Below are 24,365 nucleotides of genomic sequence, written 5' to 3' on the forward strand. Positions count from 1 at the left end.
ATGTTGTTTATTCGTCCAGTTGTGAGGATTTTTGTTTTCTTTATGTTGAGGTACAATCCATACTGAAGGCTGTGGTCTTTGATCTTCATCAGTAAGTGCTTCAAGTCCCTTTTACTTTCAGTGAGCAAGGATGTGTTATCTGCATAATGCAGGTGGTTAATGAGTCTTGCTTCAACCCTGATGCCCTTTTCTTCCTCATATAGTCCAGCTTTCTGGATTATATGCTCAGCATACAGATTTAATAAGAATGGTGAAAGGATACAACGCTGACCCACACCTTTACTGACTATAAACCACACAGTATCCCCTTGTTCTGTTTGAAAGACTGCTGCTTGGTCTACGAGCAGGTTCTGCACGAGCACAATTAAATGTTCTACCTTTGGCTACCAAGAAAACAAAAGTTGCCATTGAGTCGATTCTGACTCATAGTAGCCTTATAGGACAGAGTAGAACTGCTCCAGAGGGTTTCCAAGGAGTGGCTGGTGAATTCGAACAACTGACCTTTTGGTTTGCAGCTGTAGCTCTTAATCAGAACCACCAAGGCTTTGGCTAGAGGGCTGTATCTGCTTTGCATAATGACTGTCCACATCAGCCCTCAGGAAGACAGGTTGGGAAAAACCTGTAAACTAGGCGCTTTCTAAATTTCCTTACATATCAAACATTCCAGAGTCTTTCCCTCCCAGCTACTTCAAATTATAGGGAAATTAGAGTCAAAGTTCACGTGAAGACTTTTTTCATAATTTGATGTTTAAAAAATTGGGAGTCATATGGAAAATGAAAAAAAAATTAACTTTGTAAAAATAGGAAAAAATCTTTAAAGTAAAGGTTTTGTCTAAAATACCATCTTTGAAGGTATTTTTATAAATTCATTACAACAGAAAGCATATTTCATGGAAAATCTTGGAAACTGCAATGCTGCTTTTAAGAGAGTGGGTGCCCTTGGACTGAAGTTTCTGTGTGGGGCATGTACCCCATCACTGTGGCTGGGCACTTCTGGGCACTGCGAGCTGGGAAGGGCTGGCTGAGCTCAGGAAAGCTGAATTGGGGTTGTCAGAGTAAAAAACACACACACACAAACAAAAAACCTCAGTTATGGTCCAGTGGATTCCGACTCAATAGGACAGAGTAGAGCTGCCCCATAGGGTTTCTGAGAAACGGCTGGTAGATTCAAACTGCTGACCTTTTGGTTAGCAGCCGAGCTCTTAACCACTGCACCACCAGAGCTCCAAGGAATGAGAAAAATTCACTTTTAAAAGAAAATGGATTTTTAGGCCCCAAGATTTTTTTTTTTCCCTTAAGAGTGAAACTTTCACTTTATTGGATCTCTTTGATTTTATGTATTCATTTACTTTCCTGAAATTTCTGACTTCTTTAGCAGGCTTACTAAGCCCACCATCATTCATATTCAACTTGATCGGATAATGATCTCATTTACAATTGATGAGCACACCCAGGGAGCCTTCAATGGGCTGTCCTTTTTGACTTCCATCTGCAATTGAGCCCATTTGTGAGTTGCCAGGTAACGGGGAGGGGGTATCGGAGAGGGGGGTGACTTCTCCAGGCTGCAAAACCTGGCTTTCAGGGGCTCCAACGGCAGCAGTTCAATACTCTTATCAGAGCTGCCGCATTATCCCAGAAGCTCCTCATAATGAACTTCTGTACCAAATTAATTAAAGAAATTTTTAATAATTCCATTCCAAGGCTTTCCAATGAAAGTAATTTCAGATACATAATGCACAATTGGGTTTTCCACTTAACTTCCAAATGAAATGTTCAGGGTATTTAGTACCATTCACTTTGATTAGCAAAACCATCGAATGCTCTGACAAAAGAGACAGGCATTGTGAAGAGGTTGGGGAAGAAAGTTTGTGTGAAGTGTGGATAGTCATGAGATTATTCAAATTGGAAATAAAGATGCTATGGGGTAACTTACTATCTCTCTTGAAGGAGCCCCCAAAAAAAGTTTTAGAAAAAATATGATGAAAACTGCTCTTTAGCCAGAGTCTCTGGGTAGTACAAATGGTTAGCATGCTCGGCTGCTAACCTAGAGTTTGTAGGTTCGAGTCAACCCAGAGGTACCTCCGAAGAAAGGCCTGATGATATACTTCTGAAAAATCAGACATTGAAAATCCTGTGTAGCACAGTTCTACTCTGACACGTATGGAGTTGCCGTGAGTCAGAATCAACTCCACCGCAACTGGTTGGTTAGCTTCCTAGCCATTTCGTAACTGAATGGTAGATAGTGGGCTTATGCTGAGATTGGAGGGTTAAATGTTAGACACTTGGACAAATTTTCACAGTGAATACTGTTAACCGTGAGAAGAAAGGAACCCGTGAAGACCACAGAAGGCTCACCTCCTCAGAGTCACCTCTGTCCGTGCAGGTTGGTGTGACCAAGCATAAAGACAGGCTGTAATGTGTTGTAGGGCAAAAGGCATCACAAAGTTTAGTAAAGCCAAAAGAAAGTTTTATTCGACATATATTCAAAAAGGCCAAAGTGGGAATCGGACAAACATGCTGCCAGAGCTAATGTCTGCCCAAATCCAAGGAAACATTACAGAATAGGCAAGAATGGGAAAACGGACAAGCATGCTGCCACAGCCGTGTCTGCCTGAGTTCAGAAAATATTACAGACTCATCAGTATATATTAACATTACAAAATGGGCAAAACCATTGAACACTTCACATTTTCACAGATGGGCTAGAAACCATGATCCTACATTTTGAATAGTCCCTCTCAACAAACACTGGTACAGAGTTCAGTAATGACAGTCAGGAGGGTCTTCATTGGCCCAACGAATTTCTATTCAGTAAATGTTAATAAAGAGTCGAAAGTCTTTTGTGTTCTGGCTTATGTGAAAGATTCCCTAACACATATTTTCCAAGATTATATTAGCTCTTGTCTTTATACCTAAAGGGCCCAGTTGATGGGTCCTTGTGAGCCCTTGTGAGCCCAGCTCCAGCTGGGTCACATTCTCTATGCTCAAGGACAGGGAATAATGACTCCAATACTATTTCCTAAATCAAATGTCACCATCTCAACAACTCTGGTATCAGGGTCCAAGTCAATTATCATTGACATTGTCTGCCAGAAACAAATCTCCTGTATCTTGTTTCCTGGTCATTTTTCCAACTTTCTACATCTTTCTTCCTACATCTTTCTCCTCTGTCCAGTATGCCTTTCTAGTCTGCTATCTGACAGCCAATACTTTTGTAAGTATGCATCTGAAGCCCATAAACTTAAAAATCGGATGTGGTCACCCTCAGAAGCCCACAGGTACCCTTATGCCCCATTTCTAAAATTTCCTCATCAATAAGGCATAAGGAAAAAAGAAATGTCATCGAATTGACTTTGACTTATGGTGACCCCATGTGTGTGATAGTAGAACTGTGCACTGTAGATTTTCAATAGCTGATTTCATAAGTAGATCACCAGGCCTTTATTTGAGTTGCCCCAGGGTGGACAGGAACTTCCAACCTTTTGGTTAGCAGTATGCTTACTATTTGTATGACAGAGGGACTCCAAGGCATAAAAAGGACATTAGACGATGAATTTGCTTGGCTGAAATTAAACTCTGGCTTGGAGAGATGCTAGAGGGGATAGGTCACAGAAAGTCAGGCAGAAGTCAAGTAAATGTATCGTCTTTAACCCAGCTCTCAGCATCAGGGGCTAAGAGGTAGGGGGTAGGTGACTCTCCTGTCATGTAAGGCCATTGGGATGTGTTATTAAAACCAGGGGTAAATTATCCAATAGGCAAGGTAAGTACAGTGCTTACCTTGCTGACCAGATCGTATGTAGTGAACGATGTCACATTTTTTGCACCACATTGAAGACTCTGCTTCTAAATATGGCTGGAATCTGTCTCTCTCCCAACCCCCAGCACCTTCCTATAGAATCAAAGCCTCCTTCCAAATTTACAAACCCCAACAGGGTAGATGACCCAGTAAGCAATGTTAGCACAAACTTATTTGTGTTTACTTACTAATCTATAATGAACAGTTTCACATGGGTTTCAGAGATGTGGCAATTGATACTCAAGGATCAGACTAAAAACCCACTTAGGAAGTTGGCCTGGCTTGCTTTTGCAGCCATCTCTTGTGCCTTCAGCAGCTGCCGTAGGGAATTGAGAGCAATGCAGCTTCCACAGACAAAGAGTTGGCTCTAGGCTCCCTACTTCCACCAGTGGAGATCCATACATAGTTTTGGAGAAAAACCTAACAACCATAGCCTTTTTTTTTCCCCAGTGTGTCCTGCCTTTAGCTTGCCTGATCTGACTTGGATGTTTAAGATGATAAACTTCAGACTTTGTAGGTGGTTTTAAGCTCCGCTGACCCACAGGGATCACTCTTCTTTAGTGCCTCTATGATGCTTATCCATAGCTCACCAACCTCTGGTTTGGATTTTTCCTGGTGGACCAGAACCTACTTTCTGTTTGGGATCACATTATTCAACATTCTAACTTCTTTCTCACTTCTTCACTTTCCCCAAAATCTTTCTAGAACTGAAAGGTAATTGTTGCTCAAATAGAATGTTGGGGCCTGATGCAGTCCACATCTGGAGCCCAGCTTTAGTCCGCCATCACCTCCTCCTTTTTCTGCAGTCTTGACTTGATGCCACTTAAGTCAAGGTCCCATGTACCCAGGAGGTGGAGCAGGGGTGTTGGCATTCACTGTGCTCTGGAGGGAAGCAGCTTGACTTTTAGTCCTGGCCTGAGCACCTGGTCAAATGATAGGCATTAATTCACCAGTCTTTATCAATTTGATTATACAGAAGGCTTTTGTTCACTCCATTTTACTTTCTTCTGTTTCTTTATAAAAACACTGGCTGAATGATTTAGTTATTCATGAAAATGGCTTCTGTTACAGCACTTCTCATTTCTTCTAGCCTGGGTACTTGGGATCGATGGTCCCCCAATCTCCATGTTCTTCAGTTCTTTCTGTACAATCGGTGTTTCTCATGGTGGTGATCAAAGGGGCATCTTTTATGCTCCTTCTCCATTTTGTGGCACAGCCATACTTGCTGTGTAATAATAGTAAACTTCCCTCATTAACAATCAATTCATGGCCATTGTTGTGAAAGTAACACAAAGATATGAAGTACCATGATCTGTGAATTGCACCTAGATGGCAATAGTGTAGAAGGAACTCTGGTGCCGTTCCACAAGGGCAGGTGGAAAGACTGCATTTGACACATCTGTGGTTACTCTTCAGTCCTGTGTGAACTACAGGTGATGCTTGTAGAAGGCTTCATTAGCAAATACTCTCACCTGTAAACTCAGAGCTTAAGAAGTAGTGGAATTCAAGACTCTCAGATGCTAATTTCTTTATGAACTTGGACAAGAATTCAAACACTGGTTGATATCTATGAGCATCCATGTCAACAAGGATACTAGCAGTCACTCTAAGTGTTATACCTGTGGCCAATTCAGAAATGTATGGCTATGTTTGAGATCTCCAGTGGGATTTCATTTGCACAAAGGACTAAAGGGCCTATTGAGAAGGAACCCATCTGTCATGGATTGAATTATGTCCCCCCAAAAATGTGTGTCTCATTTGGGCTGGGCCATGATTCTAGGTATTGTATGATTTTCCTATATGTTGTAAATCCTGCCTCTATGATGTTAATGAGGGAAGATGGGTGGCAGTTGTGTTAGTGAGTCAGGACTCAACCTACAGGATTGGTTTGTGTCTTGAGGCAGTCTCTTGAGATATAAAAGATAGAAGCAAGCAGAAAGAAAAGGGGACCTTGTACCACCAAGAAAGCAGCACCAGGGGCAGAGCACATCCTTTGGACACGGGGTCCCTACGCCTGAGAAACTCCTCGACCGGGGGAAGATTGAGGACCAAGACCTTCCTCCAGAGCTGACAGAGATAGAAAGCTTCCCCTAGAAGCAACGCCCTGAATTTGGACTTGTAATCCACTAGACTGTGAGAAAATAAATTTCTCTTTGTTAAAGCCATCCACTCGTGGTATTTCTGTTATAGCAGCACTAGATAACTAGGATGCCATCCTAAGGGAGAGAGAGGAAAAGCAATCAAACTCAGCCTAAGGACAATGGGTTAAGGAGGAAAAAGAGGAAGAATTTTTTTTTTTTTGCAATAGCTTTATTGAGATATAGTTCACGTACCATACAATTCACCCATTTAAAGTGTACAATCCAGTAGCTTTTAGTGTAGTCACAAAGTTATGCAACGACCACCACAACAAATTTTAGAAAGCTTTCATCACCCCGAGAACCCTGGTGGCATAGTGGTTAAGTGCCACAGCTACCAGTCAGTCCTTGGAAACTCTATGGGGCAGTTCTACTCTGTCCTATAGGTTTGCTATGAGTCAGAATTGACTTGACGGCAACGGGTTTAGATTTTTTTTTTGGTTTTCATCGCCCCCGAAAGAAACTTTGTCCTCTTTAGCAGTCACCCTCTAATCTCTTTATCCCTCCTAGACAAACCCTACTTTCTGTCTATAGATTTTCCTGTTCTGGACTTTTCACATAAATGGAAACAAGCAATACGTAACCTTTTGTGTCTGGGGTCTTTCACTCAGCATAATATTTTGAAGGCTCATGCATGTGGTAGTATATATATCAGTACGTCATTCCTTTTCATGGCTGAATAACATTTAATTGTATGGATATACCACATTTTATTTATCCATTCATCAGTCGATGGGTGTTTAGGTTATTTCTATTTTTTGGCTATTATGAATAATGCTTTTATGAACATTTCATGTACAAGATTTTGTGTGGATATGTGTTTCCATTTCTCTTGGTATATGTCTAGGAATAGAGTTGCTGGGTCATGTGGTAACTGGGAGGAAGAATTTTGAGGAGAGCATGGTACACGCCTCTCAGATTGCCCTGTGACTCATCTCTCTTAGATTCATGCTGATTCCTAGAAAGAAGAATGTCAAATAAAAGGAAACAGAATGTCACATCGCTACAATCTCTGTAAGTCATGGTGAGCCCAAGGCACCCTATTCTGTGACTTTTTTTCACAGGTGAAGGTCACTGACTAGGGGGCTGGGCGTGGCTGGGGCATGAAGTGGCCAAGGACCTCCAACAACAGGAGGAAATGTGAGCAGGAGCCACACAGTCGCCTGTGTAGTATATCAGGCTGCTCTATCCTAGAGAGACAGCCGGAAATCAGGAGCCCCTAGGAGGCTGGCAGCAGGTGAGGAGGAAGTGGAGATGCCTTGTGGTAGCTCCAGTGACTGCCCAGACTCAGATATGAAACATTCCCATGGGCTTCCTGAATGTGCAGAAGAAATGTGAGGGAAGAGAAGTTCTCCACGAGGCAAGGAGAGAGTCTGGGTTCCATGACAGCAGAAGTCTGAGTGGGGAGAGTGCTTGCTCAGAGGGACGACAACTCCTATACATGGGTTTCTAACCTGGGTAAAGATTCCAGGGCCTCTGGCATGGCCTGGAAGAACCATCAGAACTGAAGGGGCAATAAGAACAGGGACAGCGGCTACCTCGGTGGTCATCTTCATCAACTCCCTCCCCCAGGTTTTGACAATCTGTAAGCCCCTAAATTCTTGATATCTTTCCAGGGTTGGGGAGAGCCCTCAGAAAGACTGAGACAGACTTCCTCACCCGTCTTGCAGGAAAGTAGTTAGGGAGAGAAATTGCTGATTGATAGGAAATGAGAAGATGTGACATTTCTTACACTCTCCAGTTTATGAGCTGAGATTTTCATCTGCTACTGATCTAAAGCAGGAAACATGAGTGATGTGTTCTGGGGGCCAATAAATAGATCAGCTCTGTTGGAGTGTCCATGTAGGGAAAAAGGAGTTGAGGATTTAAAAGTAAATCATGTCACGAAAGCATTTGGACTTTCTTCTGTAGTCATAGACAAGCATTTGAGCGCTTGTCCTGCGTGAGACCCAGACAAAGGCTCTTCTCCTTTTTCTGTCCAGGGGGAGGTACACAACAAGGACATTCCAGACAGTGCCAAAACCAAACAAACTGTTGCCATTGAGTCGATTCCGACTCATAGCGACCCTTAGGACAGAGTAGAACTACCGCTTCGGGTTTCCAAGGAGTGCCTGGTGGATTCAAACTGCTGACCTTTTGGTTAGCAGCTGTAGCTCTTAACCATTATGTCACCAGGGTTTCCTCCAGACAGTGCAGTGAGAATTTGTTTTGGAATTAAAATGTTACAGCCAGATAAGCACATGAAAGGATGATCAACATTGTTGCCATTAGGGAAATGCAGATCAAAACCACGGTGAGATAAGCTTCACCCCCACTGTTGCTGTTTGCCCTCAGTCAGACGCGACTCATCATTAGTAATATGTACTAAAGTTTATGCGTGTTGCGGTGTGTAATCTGCTGATGTTGGCATGACTAAAGACAAAGACCGGAGTTACAAAGATACTGATAAAAAACTCCCACCCCCAAAAAACCAAACCCATTGCTGTCGAGTCAATTCCGACTCATAGTGACCCTATAGGACACAGTAGAGCTGCCCCATAGGGTTTCCAAGGAGTGGCTGGTGGATTACAACTGTTGACCTTTTGGTTAGCTCTTAACCAAAAGGTTGAGCTCTTAACCACTGTACCACCAGGGCTTCATACTGATAGTAAAAGGCAATAATAATGAAAACTAAATTTAAAAAATGAGATATTCGGCTTAAGTCAGAGCTGACTTGGAATGGAATCTCATCATAAGTTGGGAACTATCTGTAATTCCACGTATATGAAATGTCCAGAATAGGGAAATCCGTAGAGACAGAAAGTAAATTAATGGTTGCTGGGACTGTGGGGAGAAAGGCGTGGAAAATGACTGTTAATAGGTTTAGAGTTTCTTTTTGAGGGGATGAAAACTTTTTGGAATTAAATAACAGTCTAGTGATGGCTGCACAACCTTGTGAATATAATATAAACCACTGAATTGTACACTTTAAAAATTAATAAAAACAAGGGAAGGACAACACTCAATACATGGAAGGTCAGCTCAACTGGACTGGACTGGACCAAAAGCAAAGAAGTTTCCGGGATAAACTGAATACTTCAAAGGTCAGCGGAGCAAGGGCGGGGGTTTGGGAACCATGGTTTACGGGGACTTCTAAGTCAATTGGCAAAATAATTCTATTAGGAAAACATTGTGCATCCCACTTTGAAATGTGGCATCTGGGGTCTTAAATGCTAACAAACGGCCATCTCAGATGCATCAACTGGTCTCAACCCACCTGGAGCAAAGGAGAATGAAGAACACCAAGGTCACACGACAACTAAGAGCCCAAGAGACAGAAAGGGCCACATGAACCAGAGACCCACATTATCCTGAGACCAGAAGAACTAGTTGGTGCCCGGCCACAATCGATGACTGCCCTGACAGGGAGCACAACAGAGAACCCCTGAGGGAGCAGGAGATCAGTGGGATGCAGAACCCAGATTCTCATAAAGAGACCATACTTAGTGGTCTGACTGAGACTAGAGGAATCCCAGAGGTCATGGTCCCCAGACCTTCTGTTGGCACAGGACGGGAGCCATTCCGGAAGACAATTCATCAGAGATGAAAGGGACTGGACAGTGGGTGGGAGAGAGATGCTGATGAAGAGTGAGCTAATTATATCAGGTGGACACTTGAGACTGTGTTGGCATCTCCTGTCTGGAGGGGGGATGGGAGGATAGAGAGAGTTGGAGGCCGGCAAAGTTTTCACGAAAGGAGAGACTGGAAGGGCTGACTCATTAGGGGGAGAGCAAGTGAGAGTAAGGAGTAAGATGTATATTAACTTATATGTGACTGACTTGATTTGTAAACGTTCACTTGAAGCTCAATAAAACTTAATAATAAAAAAAAAAAAATTAATAAAAACAAATGATGTATGGCCAGCAGAGACCTCACAGATCCTCTGGTCAAATTAGGACCATGTGTCCAGGACTGGGGAAGTTCCTGGGGAAGTTCCACAGCTAAAACCAGGAAAAGTCCAGGCTGGCCGGCATGATTGGACACCCTGAAGTGTGCTGAGGCAGTGCCCAGGAATGACGGTGCAGGTAGGCAACTCCACACATTACAGAACGTTTGCTCATTCACAGTGCCATCCGGCCTTTACCACCGCCTCGTGAAGTTTCTCGGCTGCTAACCAAATGTTGGCAGTTTCAATCTGCCAGCCACTCCTTGGAAGCCCTATGGGGCAGTTCTATGCTGTCCTATAGGACCGCTATGAGTTGAAATTGACTCAACAGCAACGGGTTTGGTTTTCCTTTCTTTTTTTTTTTTTTTGGTTTTGTGAAGTAGCTCAGACAGGTTTTATTATTTCTTGTTTATAGACAAGGAACTGAGGTTTTAATATGCTGAGAGCTTTTGCCTAAGAACTTACAGAAAGTAGATGACAGGACTGAAGTCGAGCCTAACCCTCTTGCTCAATTCTAGGCTCTTTCCTACATGTGGGTGGCAATTTGTACACACTGGCATGGCTAATGAACGTTTCTCACTCCATAAGAGCTGGGCATCTGGCTTCTGAATTCATGGGGGCCTCCCTTACCTCCTGTCCTTCCTACTGCTGGGGTTGTATCCCAGGGAACCTCTCCCAACACGGTGGTCGCACTCAGCATCATCACTAACTCCTTCCCAGTTACTCAGTTTTCTGGAGGCAGGGATGGTGTCTTAGGTATTTTTGATCTTGGCTTGTATTACCTTGCTTGGTACACAGTAAAAAAACAAAAACAAAACCCATTGCTTTCGAGTCGATTCCTACTCATAGCCACCCTATAGGACAAAATAGAACTGCCTCATGGAGTTTCCAAGGAGCGCCTGGTGGATTTGAATTGCTGACCTTTTGGGTAACAGCTATAGCGCTTAACCACTACACCACCAGGGTACATAATAGGTCACAATAAACCTCTGCTGAAGGAAGATGGCTTCTGTTTCAAAGAACATACTGGACTAAATATCTCAGGGTAGGGAAACCTGCTTCCCACCTCATTTTGTCCCCTTCAGGTTGGCTTACTCTCCCTGTTGATGTGTTAGGCCTTTCTTAGGTCTGATTTTACAAATTGCTTGCTGGTGGAGTTAGCACAATCTGTCTTCTTTTTTTGAGTTCTGACACACTGCTTTGTAAAGTGAGTTGTAAGCACACTCCAAAGGTCAAGGCAAGGTTTCTACAGTGATTTTGCATGATGTGGCCCAGTCTGCAGCTGACCATCCAGGATAAAGTGCAGTTTAGCCCCAATTGAGCATAGAAAGAGGCAGCTTTCTTGGGTTCTAGATATTCTATGGGTATCATGACAGAGAACCTCGTGTTTTCAAGGCCGGTGGCTCCAGCAAAGTCTCAAGGGAAGAGCTGTGGAGTAGGGGGCATCAGTCCTCCATCCTGGTCCTACTCCTGCAAACTTCCTGGGCCTCAGAGAGTGTTCTTACCTTTTATATGGGGACAATGATAACTCTCCTAGTTACATCATTGGATTTTTGTGAATTTTCGATTACAAAATGGGTTGGTGGTTCCTAAACTGAGTTCGATGGAGGCTTAAGGTTCCACAGAGATTTCTCACAAGAGGGGATGTAACTTCAGTCTGTGCAGTTACATATGTATTTGCTCTTACGTTGAGGGCTGTGTGCATTATTCTTCAAAAATATTTGCTGCCCCTCCCTGGGGAAGATTATATTTCCCTGTCTTGGCGAGGCCAGACGTGGCCATGTGACTTGCTCTAGCCAATGAAATGTTAGCGTAAGTGACGTACATTCTTTCTGGGCAGAGCTTTAATAAGAGGCAGGGTATGAACTGCTATATTCTCTTTTTTCCTCTGTTGTGAGACTGACAATGTTCCAGATTGAGGCTGATCTATCAGCCCTCGTCCTAAAGTAAAGAGGAATGAAGCAGAGCCTTAGCTGACCCATGATAGACATAAAGCATTAAAGAAAAATAAACCGTTGTTATTATAAGCTACTTAAATGTTGGAATTATTTGTTACTGAAGGATACCCTTGCCGATCCTGACTGATAGAGGTGGTAAATATGATTATTATTTGAAAAATTAATTTTGATGCTGAAAAAAGTTAAAACAGCCCTGTAATAAATGATGTCAGGCTGTAAACTACTTGGAGTTTATCTTAATGTTCTATTGTTTTGTTCCTTTTTTTCTCAGTAACAAGTCCAGTGCCTATACAGTATCTAGGTTAATAGCAGACATTTAGTAAATGTCTGTTGAATGAGTTAAATGAAAGTAGTTTAGAATGAATAAATAGCATTTGCAGGAAAGATGTTATTGTCATTGTTGGCTTCCACTGTGCCTACTTCTTCCTTTGTAAGTCTGGCAAAGTGTATTGGTCAAAAGCAATGCAATCAGATCTAAATTATCATTAGCAATTTTTAGTACTTCTGTCTTATAAGAATTTTAAAATTCTATATCAAACATTCATTCCAATGTTTAAGATCAAACATTCATTCCAATGTTTAAGATGCAACTGAAAAATAGAAGGAAGTGAGTAGATCTAACTTAATGAATCCTTCTTGTCTATGAGATCAGTTCCCCATTGTAGTATCTTAAATTAATACCAGTTACAGTCTAGTTAACTGTATTGGGACGTAGTAGCCAGGAAGAGGCAGACATGGAACTTGAACTAGTCATCAGGATGGACTAGTTGGAAGATACAAGAAGATATAAGAGCTGGTGCAGGGCTGAGAATCAAAATAGTCCTGCAGACAAAACACAGGCAACAGGCAATGAGTGGTACAGTTCATGCAATAAGAACGGTGAAGCTGAGGAAAGGGTGTGCCAGAAAGTGGCTGGGCATCTCAACCGGCAAGTAGAAGGCTGCCCCAGGCTCCCAAGGGAGGCAGCGCTTGAAAGTCCAAGCAGGCATTAAATATGGGGGAAGTGTGTCATCAGTCTTGTCCATAGAGTGGATTCAAGGTTGGAATGAGTGAGTAAGGCACAAGAAAAGAGCTTCTTCACCAAACAAGACTAAGAGGTCTCTGAACAGTACAAAATAGACCTTGACCACAAAGGACTCTGGGGGAGAATCAGAGTACCTGACTGAGCAGTGACCTGGGCCAGAAAAAAAATACACTAAACACCTGACTTCATGGTAACATCAATTGAAATCCATTAACTAGAACAAAAAACCAACCCAAACCCATTGCCATCAAGCCCATTCCAATTCATAGTGACACTGTAGGACGGAGTAAAGCCGCCCTATAGGGTTTCCTAGGGTGTAATCTTTACAGGAGCAGATCACCAGGTCTTTTCTCTCTCAGAGCAGCCGGTGCATTCAGTTAGCAGCCAACTGCATAGCCCACTGTGCCACCAGGGCTCCTTAACAAAACAATCCCATTAACCATTGTTTAGAGTCACCCACACATAGGCACATTGTTCTCCCTACACGCTGGGTAGGGTATATAAACCCCCGACCCTCTCCATTATGCACGGCTGACTCTTGACAGTTTCCTATCTCTTGAGTGATTTCTGGCACTGATCTCTGTACGTAGGTTCCCTAATAAAGCCTTGTCTGATCAGCCTGACTTTTGCTGCCACTTTTTTTGGACTTTGACCCTTGCCCCTCAAAGCCACTCCTGTTGCTGGTCCAGTGGGGTGCGACAAAGACAGAATCTCAGATCCAGAAAGAAGTGCTGAGAAGGTTACAAGGCAGAACTCAAGGCACAAGGTTTGAGAACAGAGACAAAGGAAAAGGTTGAGGGTCAGACTAGCAAAAATGGTGAAAAACTGGGATTATAGGTGGGGGTCAAACAGCCAAGTAGTCTTAGCTGAGGAGGCAGGTAGGTAGAAACTGTCCATCAGAAAGACCTTAACACAGATGATCCCTTTTAACATAGGGGATGGAGCTATTGATCATTGTGAACCAATGATACAGCTAATACAATGCAATGGATTTATTTGTCCTCCAGACTTGTGCTGTGAGCATACAGAAGAACACACGTACCCACATACACACACGTACACACACACGCAGAGGAATACAGCAGATTCACTTTCTTAAATTTCTTTTATTTGCTTCCGTTGACTGATGGCGGTTAGTGGTAGTTCATAAACATACTAGACGCCAATGACAGTTGCCTCAGACAACCTTTCAGATAGCCAGTTGTCTGTTGTTTATTAAGTAGTGACTGTATTTAGATGAATCCTATTTATTTATTTAAATATTTGGATAGTTCACAGACCAAGGAGTTTAATTTATGTATCCATTAAGGGAGAAAGTTGAGAGGAAACATTCAAGTCCTTTATTGCCTGGACTATACTTCTTTTTGATTCTTGCCCGTATTTTATCCTTTCAGTCAAACACCTCGTTTGCAAAGTCATTGAAAATGCCCTGTTTCCAGGCTTTGGCATCAACCTGCAACTGGAATGTTACCTTTGCCACTCATCATAACATCCACTCCTCATTAGTGCCATTTTCTCTGGTATAGTCATGATTTAACACTAATTACTTCCAGCAAAGAGTTCTGCTTTGCATTATTAAATCACATCCCAGAAATGACACTGGTATCTTCCCCGCCCTCCCCCCACCCCCAATTTAAAAAGTATAGATGAAAAACAAGGATTTATCATTGGGCTCTGGGACCCGCAAGAACCTGGAAAATCTTGGAGCTGGGATGTCTATCTCCTAAGGGGAGAAAGGTTCTGCCCTTAGGGCTGAGTTGGCAAATTCCCAGCCTATAGGTTGATTCCAAGTTGCCAACCTGTTTCATTTGGTAGCACATGAAACATTAAGGCTTCCAGATCCTCCTTGAAAAACTAACATTTGGCTACAATCAGTGAGACCCGAGTGCTGGTTGCCCCTTTTTGATGGATATGGGTTCTCTACAGTCCACACCTCTCCCTATTGCCTCTTGCTAGCCACAGCATTTGGTTACTTTCCCTACCTGGGCTCTGGGGGCATCTGAGATTGTAAACTTATGGAATAAGCACTTATCTGAGACTCAATGATGAGTGGTGCCTAATTACTGTCATTCCCCACCTCTCCCTACATTTGAAAAATGTAAGTTGACCATAGCTCTTCTCTCCTGGCCTTTCTAATCTCTCTTGTGGTTCTTCTGTGTTCTCTGGATCCTTTTTCCCCTGACTGATCATCCCACCTTGTTAGGCTTCAGGCTTCTGCTTTTTTCTCTGGGTCTTCTCCCTGAGTTATGGCATGCATTCTTATGGTCCACAAGCTAACTTTTAACTGATGACAACCAAATCTTTCTCTAACCTCATCGTAACTCTCAAGGTCCCACCCCAGGGTTAAACTTGGAGAGCAGCACAGACTTTACTATGGAGCAGCTCTGAATCAAGTTCTGGGTTAGTGGGATCAATTTGGGCAAACATTGAACATCACTGAGTATTAAATGTCTATAATGGAGCATCTTATGGTGGTTGAGAGTATTAAAGATAGTATGTAGTAAGTGCCTGGCAATGAAAGTTGTTTCCTAAGTCCAAGACCATTGAGTGTCAATGCCCTATTCTTTCCACAATGACGTACTGCCTTAATCCCAGAAGCCCTTGTTTTCAAAAGAGATTTTTATATTGAGTTGTCAGTGTCATCTCCCTTTCAGCGGCCAGGAATGAGGCCCACCAGGGGATTGGGGATGGATGAGCAGGCAGGCCACCCTGAAAATGGGACAAGGCAGAATTTGCTGACAAGAGAGGATTTGCTCCCGCCACAGACCTTGGCGGGAGTCTGGGAGTGCCAAGAATGGTAAACGTGCCTGGTGGTGCCTTGCAATCCTGCCCATCAAAGTGGAGCAGTTTATTTCTATCATTAGCAGCAAAGTAAGCAAATAAATGCCCTGCAGCTTCCTTATTAACAACTATGACCATCGGATAAGCAAAGGCAAGGGAGCGGAGAGTGTCTATGGTGACCTGAGGCTGTCTCTCTAGCTTCCACACAGCCCCCAAGAGCACAGCGTTCCCTTAATAATGGCTTACAAACACTTTTGGGAAAGTTTTTATTTAATGTTTTGATATACTCTCATGCTTTTTTTTTTTTTTTTTACCACAGAAGTTTCACAACTGCCAACTGTGAGAGGGTTAATGGCGGAAGGGAAGAAAAAGGAAAGGTAGATCTGGTACACCTCAGACACTGGGCTTGGTGTTTTGTATTTATTATTTTATTTTCCATTACCTGGGCTTCCGTTTTTAAGATAACACCAATAAGGTATGTTTAGGGGGAAGTGTTAGTTCAGCGGTAGAATTTTTGCCTTCCCTGTGGGAGACTTGGTTCAATTTCCAGACAATATACCTCATGTGCAGCCACCCCTGTCTGTCTGTAGAGGCTTGTGTGTTACTACGATGCTGAACAGGTTTCAGTGGAGATTCTAGACTAAGATGGACTAGGAAGAAAGGCCTGGAGTCCTACTTCTGAAAATCAGCTGATAAAAACCTTGTCAGTCCAAATCACAGCCAGTCATGGGAATGGTGCAGGACCCAATAATGTTTGGTTCTGCTCTGCATGGTGACACCATGAGTCTCAGGCTGACTTGATGGCCGCTAACAACCACATCAAAGGGTGGATTTATTCACAGAAATATTAAATCATAAAACGTGATACCTCAGCTTGTCCACTCTGTTCATTCTACAAATGAGAGAGAAGTCACATGGCTGGTCACAGGTTAAAAACAGGGCAAGTACAGGTATCCTCACTCCCCTCACATCGTGTGTGCCTGAGACACAGGGATGTTTAGAGTACTGCTGGAAGGTCAGAGGACATTGCTTCAGATAACGTTCCCCAGGCAGAAAATTTCAACTTCTCTGTACGTGAATCAGTTTGTGTGTCCCCCTGAGGCCAGCGAAATACCCAGAAATATTCTTCTTCTTCTTTTTTTTTTTTTTTATCTTATTGAAAATGTAGATGTTTTTTCTGGAAAAGGATACATAAGAGGAAACTGTTCCTTTTCTTCTGCTTCTGGATTTGCCATGCTTGCCGCGTGACCTGAAACAGAGGCAGCCACAAATGGCCATATGGGTGCTAAGGTGGCACTCTGAGATAGCAGTGTAGAAAGAAAGAAAGAACCTGGGTTTCAAAGACAAAAGTGAGAAGTGACATCAACCAGTCTTGGAAGTGAGCTACTTCTAGACTTCTTGTTATGTGAGATATTCATATTTCCTTATTATTAAAGAAAGGTGAGTCAAGCTTTTATGTTCCTTGTCAATGAAAGTATCTCAAGGAGACTCTCCAGACCCCTGACACATCATCTGCCAAAGGGAAATAAACAGTGGGGTGTTGGAGGTGCTCACAGTGGCCAATTGTTAGCCTGGCTTCCCAGCTCTACGTTCAGTGACATCACGTGTGTAGTTTCAAAGAAGTCGTATTGGCAGTTTGCAATTAGCCATGGCAGGAGTTTTTATGCCACGGAAACTGGCAAATGCCACAAATCAGGGCATTTATTTATTAATTTTTTGAGTCGGTGTATCAGCACACTGTTGGAAATAGTAAAACCATGCAGACTTATTAAAAGTACAAGAAATAATATATTTAAAAATGTTCTTATCATACATAGTAGAATTTAATGAATGGTGGCTATTTTATTATGTGCACCAGTAGTATAACTACCCCAGATCAACAAAAAAAAAGTGACATTAAAATGTGTACGATATTCCAGGGCAGACCACGCCACTCCACTGATCCTGAACCCAGCCCCCACTGTACCCTTTCCTGTTGCACTCAACACGGCCACCACTGGTTTAGGTGGCTGCTACTTGCATATGGAATGCATTGGTATCTTCTTAGGTATCTGTCACTCATTTGAGATTCAGAATCCCTCAGCTGTGCTGAGGTTATGTGCCCACACCCTCAATGCCCTCTGTCATGGCTGGCTGTGCCCTGCCCACTGCCAAGACTTGCACAGCTCGGGAATCTAAGAACTAGAAAGGAGGTTCACTTACTGGATCAGAAAGAAACCTTAGAAACATCCACTACCCAGTGCTTCTGTACCAAGTGTATCATGTTATTGCCCTATTGATGTGTGGGTGTGCTTACCTTCAGGTGGTGTTCTAGGTGGTCCCAAGTCATTTCACTCCTGTACTGCTGCAGATAGTGATTGCTTGGTCTAAAATGTACCCATTTCTCTCAAAGGGAAAGCAAACTCCACTCCCTGCTAGTAAGGTGTGTTACAGGATACATGTGACAGATACTTTGGATCCAAGAAACGGATGGATTCAAGGCAGCTTAGGGAAAGGGGGCTTATTGTTAGGAAACACCTACGCTGCCACTGGATCTGGGAATCCAGTCAAGAAACAGGGTGGCTCCAGCAATAGCTTCAGTCTTTCTCTGTGGCTCACGTGGTCTCTTACATGGCATCTCTAATTCTCCCCTGGGTCAGTTGGTCCCCTGCTCCAGAGACCTGGGTAAGATTCTAAAGGATCTAATTTCATAGATTTGGTTCACTATTATTGCTCCATTGGACAGAGAATCTTATGGGTCTTTGGCCAAGCCAAGGAATGAATCTGGTGCCCACACGGTCTATTCGATGACCACCCGTTCATGCACAAAGAGCCACCTAGAGCTACTTTCCTGAGGTCGTTGAATTATAATGGGATGTTCGGTCTGGCAGGCACCATGTCTGATGTGTCTATTTCAGGGTCCTCTAAATGTGGCCCCATTCCCTTCCCATTTCTTAGGAAGTCATTGTCACTGTTATTTGGTAAGTGTTATGCTTTGTACCTGCTACCCTGCATTGTCACAGTCAGTTCTCTAGAGAAATAGCACTAAGAGGTGTACACACATACACATAGAGACAGATTTATTTTGAGGAGTTAGCTCATGTAATTGTGGGGACTAACAAGTCCAAAACCTGTAGGTCAGGTGAAAGGTTAGAAACTGCAGTAGTCTTGTATCTCACATTGGTAGTTCATGCAGTGGGGGAGAAAGAAGAATTCTGGCAGGGTATCTATCTATAATCTGGAGGCAGAATTCTCCCTCGGGTAACCTTTGGTTTTGCTCTTAATGATTGGATAAGGACCACTTACGTTATGGAGGGTGATCTGCCTTGCTGAAGGCCAGCTGATTAATCACGTGTACAGGCTTCATAGCAATAGATAGACTAGTGTTTGACCAAACAACTAGGCAATATAAAACCAAAACCAAACCAAACCCAGTGCCGTTGAGTCGATTCTGACTCATAGCAACCCTACAGGACAGAGTAGAACTGCCCCATAGAGTTTCCAAGGAGCGCCTGGGTGGATTTGAACTGCTGACCCTTTGGTTAGCAGCTGTAGCACTTAACCACTACGCCACCAGGGTTTCCAAGCCTAGCCAAATTGACACATAAAATAAACTATCACAGTTATATGCCTTATCTCATCAATCCTCACCACATCTCTCAGAGGTAGGTATTGCCCCTCTTTTCATATGAGGAAACTGAGGCTTACAGTGGTTATGAAACTGGAATAAGGGAATAGAGCCGGATTGCAAATGCAGAGTGGTGTTGCTCCAGGACTACCCCAGGACATCTCTGTTGACACATTCAGGACAAGGCCAAGACATTCCAGCTCTAGTCATCAATGAGTTTTTGAAGAAAAATTCCAATTAGAGAACTTTTTTAGTAGAAAACAGTTAAAAAATAAAGGAGTCTAAGGTAGGGGGGAAGATAAAGAGAAGCTTCAAGGACCGGAGATAGAGGCATTCACCTGCTGTGCTGGGGCTGCTGTAGAAAAGTGGTCTTTGACAGCTGGCCCTTCAGATGGCTGGAAAATATCCTCATCATCAGGCAGTGGGGTGCCGCTCCTGAGCAGTGAAGAGAGGCTAACTTTACACAGCCCAAGGCGGTCACTCCCCATGAGATCTTTGCCTTGTTTGTCGAAAACCATTTAACAGACAGTTATAGCTATCGGAAGCCACCAAACAAAAACTTCCCCGACATCTATAAGATGAAAACTAAGCCTTTATAGAGGCAGAACTTTAAGCTATTTGTTGTAATGGCCTCACAGTCAGGAAAGTTGGGCCTGTCGGGAAAATTCCGTTAATTACTGTCTAGCTCTTCTTCATTCCTCCATATGCTCTGTAAAGAGGGGATGATAATGTAGAAACTGGAAGGCTCTTGGGAAGGAAATGGAAATATGTGTGTGTACGTGAGCACCTAGCATCACCTCTAATGTTAGTTCCTTCAATGCCAGTCATAACTTTAAGTGTCTCCAGGAAGTCTTCCTTGATTAAGCAAGCTGAAATAGACGATTTCTATGCCCTCCCTTCCCAAATCCCAGCTTTTGCAAACTGTGCATTTCGGGGAGGCCTCACTGCTATCCGCTTACTGTGGAGGGAGGAAGGAGAGGGTGGCTGGGTTATAATTTAACTGGATTTAAATAAAGGCAAATTTGTTATGTTCACAGATACATATTGAAAGTCCACTTAGTTACTCTACCATTTGCAATGTTGAAAACATTGCATTTGTTTTCTGAAATAGGACCGTGTTTGTTGATTGCCATGCTCCGGGCACTGTATTAGGTACTTTCCTGTACATGAAAAGTCACACAGCTGGTAAATAAATGGGGGAAAGTAGGATCTAAATCCCAGTCCCTGGGGCTTCAACATCCAAGTCCACAATCTTTCCATTGCTGTTCCCCAGCCCCCAACACCCACTTACCACTGCTTCTGAAATGTTGCTACCATCTAGAATTTAGGTTCCATATTGCTAAGGATGGAGTCCTGGTGGCACAGTGGTTAAGTGCCCAGCTGCTGGCTGAAAGGTCAGCAATTCAACCCACCAGCAGCTTCCATGGGGAAAAGATGTGGCAGTCTGCTTCCATAAAGATTACAGCCTTGGAAACCCTACAGGGCAGTTCTACTCTGTCCTATAGGGTCGCTATGAGTCCGAATTGACTTGACAGCAACAGGTATTGCTAAGGATATATTTATTTTTTGCTCTTTACTGTTTTACTCAAAAATAAACTTTATTAAATTATATTTACTCTCCATCTTCATATAATCTGTAGCTTATTTCTGAATTTATTTTTCTTTTTGCTGGAATACCTTCTGTAAGAGTTTATAATCTTTTTACAGTACATCTATTGAGGCCCTAAATATCTAAAAATATCTTCATTGAGTCCTCATATAAATGATGCATTTAACTAGATATAAAATTCTAAATTCAATTAGGAAATGGGCAAAAGACATAAAAAGACATTACACCAAAAATGATATATGGATGGCAAATAAACACACGAAATGACGTTAAACATAACCAGCCATTGTTTTTGTGTGATTTTGAGTCGATTTTAACTCATAATGACCACATGTGACAGAGTAGAACTGCCCCATAGGTTTTCTAGGCTGTAATCTTTATGGGAGCAGATCGCCAGGTCGTTGAGCTGTGGAGCAGCTAGTGGGTTTGAATTGCCAACCTTTCAGTTAGCAGCTGAGCACTTAAATGTTGTTCCACCATGTTCCTTAACTAGCCTTTAAGGAAATTTGAATTAAGACCATGATGAGATATCACTACATACTTACAGAACAGTTAAAATAAAACATGGTGACAGTAGCAAAAGTTAGTGAGGACGTGGAGAAACTGCATCTCTCATGCATTGCTGGTAGGAATGTAAAACGGTGCGGCTGCTCGGGAATACAGTTTGGCAGTTTCTTAGAAAACTATACATACCGTCACTATACCACACCAAACCTGTTGCAGTTGAGCCGATTCTGACAGAGTAGAACTGCTCCAGGGAGCAGCTGGTAGATTCAAACTGCAGAGCTTTTGGTTAGCAGCCAAGCTTTAAGATACAAATTTTCATTTCTCTGGGATAAATGCCCAGCAGGGCAATTGCTGGGTTGTATATGGAGCCCTGATGGTGCAGTGGCTAAGAGCTACAGCGAGCTATGGCTGCTAACCAAAGGGTCAGCTGTTTGAATCCTTCAGCCACTCCTTGGAAACCCTATGAGGCAATTCTACTGTGTCCTATAGGGTTGCTGCGAGTTGGAATTGATTCGACGACAATGAGTTTGGTTCTGTTGTTGTTGTTGTTTTTGGTATATTACCCTTACTATACAACCCAGCAATAGCCCTGCTGGGCATTTATTCCAGACAAATGAAATTTTATGTCCACACAAAAACCTGTACATTAATGTTCATTGTAACTTTATTTGTAGTTTAAAAAAAAAAAAAAAAAAGGCTTGTACCAACCAAAATTCCCTTCAATGGTTGGCTGGTTAAACAAACTATGGTACCTTTATAGAATGGAATACTACTCAGCAATAAAAAGGAATGAACTATTGACACATACTTCATCCTGGCTGGATCTCAAGGGCATTATGCTGAGTGAAAAAAATAACCTCAAAAGTTCACATACTGTATGATTCCACTTATATAACATTCTCAAAGTGATAAAATTATAGAGATGGAGAACAGATCAATGGTTGCCAGAGGTTAGGGTTGGCAAGAGGGAAGAGGGTGGGTGTCACTCTCTAAGAGGGGTACCATGAGGGAGAGCTTTGTGCTGATGGAACAGTGACTTGATAGCAGTGGTGTTACATGAATCTACGCGTGATAAAATGACACGGAACAGATAAAACAAAATATCACATATGCTTATAAGGTCTAAGTTTTTTCTTTCCATATTTTGAAAACATAACTCAGAAGTCTTGTTTCCTCTGGTTGTGTTGAGAAGTATGATGTCAAACTGACTTTTGTATCTTTGTAGGTAATCAGCTCTTCTTTGTCTTAAATTTCTCTCTAATGTATCTACGTGGGTTTTCTTCATCCCCCTGAGTGCTATTCTTTTGACTGTCATTCTAGGATTATTCTACCTTTTATTCTGGGATATTATAATTATTTCTTTAGCTATTTCCTGTCCTCTATTTTTCCTCTTCTCCTGGGGCTCCTATTATTTGAACTTTGACAGTGTTATTTCTGTTTTGCTTTTCTTGTATTTTTTCTTTCTTTAGCCCATTTGTCCCTACTGTATCTGTTTTGGAAACCCTGGTGGTATAGTGGGTAAGAGCCATGGCTGCTAACCAAAAGGTCAGCAGCTTGAATCTACCAGGTGCTCTTTGGAAACCCTATGGGGCAGTTCTACTCTGCCCTATAGGGTTGCTATGAGTTGGAATCAACTTGACGGCAACAGGGTACGGGTATCTATTTTGTTCTTTATTCCATTTATTAACTTCTTTTATTTCAACTTTTATGTTTCATTATATTTCCACTGGGTCCTTATTTGTAACTTTTTGTGCCTAATTTTCATTACTAATATACTCATCTCTTATTATTTTTTGTTTTAAATTCTTGATTTGCCTAATTACATAGACAGTGTAATCTTGTGAGATACTTTCCAACCCTTAGTGTTATGTAAATCACCTGGGTCTCTTATTACAATGTAGACTCTGATTCATAAGGTGGTGCCTAAGAGTCTGCATTTCTAACAAGCATTGTTGACATCAGTGTTGCAGAACTGATGACCATTCTTTGAGTAGCAAAAATCTTTTTGCTGCTTGTGCAAATTGCTCAAATATCTGATTATTTTTCCCTGTGAGCTCCGTTTTCTCCCATGGGTATCAACTAGGTTGGTTGACAGTGTGTATCCAGGAAGAGGGCCCAAAGCCCAGGTGCTACCTCTTGCTACTTCTGGTGAATGTAAGGGATTGGGGAGGGGGTGAGTTAGGCATGGACAGAGAGCCCTTGTCCTTGACTACCCTCATTCCCACCCCCTTACTAGGCAACCCTGGTCCTTAGGGAACTCCCTATATACATCCTTCCTGTCACTCTTGTTTCCCAAATGCTTTTCTTTATTAACTGCAATAACCTAACACTCAATCATGGGTCTAGGGAGAAGAAATTCATAGTGGTTGGTCCCCTTCTGTTAAAGTTATGTTTCTCACCCCTGCACCACCCCCATTGCCACCTTACTTACCTGAGCAGGGCTCGGCTGGTGCTATTTTTCTATCTTACAGGCCATGTAGCAGCCATGGGTGGGGAGAGTATCACTCACTCCAAACCTCCATCCCCAACCCCCACCCCTAAGAGGCCACCCAGCTGTCCTTGGCCTTGGGCTGATTTTTCTACCACATGTTTGCCACAACGATCTGCCTTCTATATCCCAAAGGGTCTCTTCCAGTTTTTATTTTAGTTTTTGTGTCTTCTGGGTGGAGCCCTGGTGGCAAAGTTGTTAAGAGCTCGGCTGCTAACCAAAATGTTGGCAGTTCAAATCCACTAGCTGCTTCTTGGAAACCCTATGGGGCAGTTCTACTCTGTCTTATAGGGTTGCTATGAGTCAGAACTGACTTGACGATCGTGGATTTAATGGTTTTATCTTCTGGGTGTGATTAGAAGAGAGACCCAGCAACCTCTGCTACTTCACTATCTTGGCTCATATTCAAATTTAACTAAGTAATTTCTTAAATAGCCCTGTCTCCTCCTTTTTTTTTGCACAATAAAAACAAACCAGGGTAGCTCTTTGAATGGTCACATATTCTGAATTTGTGGAGTTAGAATTAATATGG

This window comes from Elephas maximus, chromosome 6, assembly GCF_024166365.1.
Source record: "Elephas maximus indicus isolate mEleMax1 chromosome 6, mEleMax1 primary haplotype, whole genome shotgun sequence".
NCBI classification, from domain to species: domain Eukaryota; kingdom Metazoa; phylum Chordata; class Mammalia; order Proboscidea; family Elephantidae; genus Elephas; species Elephas maximus.